The sequence below is a fragment of the Colobus angolensis genome, unplaced genomic scaffold (assembly GCF_000951035.1).
Source record: "Colobus angolensis palliatus isolate OR3802 unplaced genomic scaffold, Cang.pa_1.0 Scaffold75, whole genome shotgun sequence".
NCBI classification, from domain to species: Eukaryota; Metazoa; Chordata; class Mammalia; order Primates; family Cercopithecidae; genus Colobus; species Colobus angolensis.
Window position 1 is genome coordinate 9,839 of NW_012121265.1, and position 2,424 is coordinate 12,262.

General features: G+C 50.0%; 1 long non-coding RNA gene across 1 annotated transcript in view; it reads right to left on the reverse strand.

Annotated features, from left to right (window-relative positions):
• LOC105501752 overlaps positions 1-2,424 on the reverse strand; it is an 11,431-nt gene that overhangs the window by 7,152 nt on the left and 1,855 nt on the right. The gene's annotated exons all lie outside the window — the stretch shown is intronic.

Here is a 2,424-nt window from a genome sequence, read left to right on the forward strand (position 1 = left end):
AGTGGATTACTTGAGGTCGGGACTTGGAGACCAGCCTGACCAATCTGGAAAAACCCTGTCTCTACTAATAATACAAAAATTAGCCGGGTGTGGTGGGGCATGCCTGTAATCCCAGCTACTCGGGAGGCTAAGGCACAAGAATTGCTTGAACCTGGGAGGCAGAGGTTGCAGTCAGCCAAGATCTGCCACTGCACTCTAGCCTGGGCAACAGAGCGAAACTTGGTCTCTCCAGGGAGAGATGTTTCTTGGTTCCCTGACCGGGAACCGACAGGAGGGGAATATTCCATGGAGACTGACAAGAAACTATAATTCCAAAGGTTCTTAGGTGCTTGAGATGGATCTGGATACCTTCAAGAGCTTCTCTGGGGGCTGAGTACCGTTTTTGCCTAACCGGCTGTGCCCAGGCTTAACTTCTATAAGCACGGGGGCTTAGTTGACTGCCAATCCTGGAGGGTTGTCTTCTGCCTACACTTTTGGCCACCGCTTAGCCAGAGCTGGTCTTATCTCTTGGCTCAGCTCAGTTAAGAAAAGTCTCCATTCCTCCTCTCGGGGTACCGTAAGGATCATAATGACTCCCGTTCCAGGTCAGTTTAGCAGCAAAGAGCCGTGCTCTGTAAAAGAGATAGTGGCTCTCAGCTTGCTAAGCAAGTCCCTTCCCAACAAGGGCAAGGAACAGTCAGACATGTACAAAAACTGGTGAATCACTTTATGTCCTCCTACAGTACAAGTCCGAGGCAAGCAGAAAGCTTGCTTTGCTGAAACCCCTGTGGCTCCAATTATGTCAATAGTCTTTTTGGATAAGGGGGTGACTGGGGTGGTTACTACAGAATGTTCAGAACCGGTATCTGCAAGAAAATCAATGTCTTTACCCCCGACTGTCATCCTGACCATAGGCTCTTTGGGGGCACTTGAGCCCTGTCCCCCTCAGTCCAATAAGCCTTCTGCCAGGTTAAGCAGGGCCCCTTCCTCCTTGTCTGGAGCCTCCTGCTCTGAGTCTCCTTGTTTTCCTTTCAGCTGAGGGCATTTGTTCTTCCAATGTCCCATTTCTTTACAATAAACACACTGGTTACTCTCAGGGGCATTTGTACCCCAGTTTTGGGTCGTAAACCAGCTGCCAAGGGAGGGGTTTTTCCCGAGGCTTCACCTCCTCTCTTGTCTACTCTGGGTGGCCTAAGGATATGTTTGTCTTGCGGAGGCGCAAGCACTGTGGGCTCAAGAGTGGGGAGCCTCTCTCCCTGGTAAGGGGAGGGCACCACTGGGATCAATGGTGCCATCTCCTGCAGTGGATCTTCTGATGTTGGGTCGAACAGAACTTCAGGAGTTGATTTCCCTCGGCGAGTGGAGCGGGATCCTTCCTTGGCTGCCTGTCCCTTTGCTACTAGCACTGCTGCTGCCTGCCCTCTTAGCCACTGTGGGGGATCTAGCACCAGCTGTAACCAAGTGTCTATGTACGGGAACTGGTCTGAGTGTCCTGACTTACCAGTCACCTTGTGCCATACCTTAGAAACAAGGAACCTGTCCAGGCTTCCTTCTGATGGCCAACCCACTTCTAATGTTGGCCAATCTATTTCACACAGAGTTCTAAGTTTTCCTGGTGTCATAGTAACCCCATAGTCTCCATTAAATCACTTCTTAAAATTTTTCAACATAGTTCCTAGCGGAGTAGGCTTACTTTGTGTCTGACCCATGTTTCCTCGGGACAAAACACCACGCTCACACCACATGCACACCACAAAACAACGGGTAAAAAGGGCGCACATACACCTTTTCAGTTTATACCAAACCAGAATCAAAACCAAAATCAGAGTATCCAGAAATCTGAGCCAGGTCAAAACCAAAACCAAAGTATCAAACAATTCAAGTCAAGTCAAAAACAAAAACCAAAGTATCAAGCAATCAATTCAAGTCAAAAACAAAAACCAAAGTGCCGGTACAGGCATGCCGTGGGTGATCAGGCCACGCTTCCACTCAAATGGAGTGGGCAAGTTCCAAAGACTAGTCTTACCAAGTTTCAGATGTCTGGACTTAAAGTGCCAGTTCCTTCCCGGTGTTCAGCCACTGTGTTGATCCTCCACGGGGGCCTGCTGTGCACTGCTCTGAGGAGGCGTTCCACCAGGGCAAATGCCTACCCGGGAGCGCTCTCAGGATCCGCATCGCTCAAGCTGGCCAGAGTACCCCGAAGGGATGCTCTACAGAGCAGGCATAAGCTGCCTAAGGGGCTGCCTCGACCATCTGTTAATCACCTCGCTTCCCGGTCAGGGAACCAAGAAATGTAGCAGGACAAGCCGCAGACAAAACTCCTCAGACACCAGATTAAAGAAGGAAGAGGTTTTTTATTCGGCCGGGAGCTCGGCTCTTAAGACGCGAGTCTGCTGATGCTCCCAGCCGAATAAAAAACCTCTTCCTTCTTTAATCCGGTGTCTG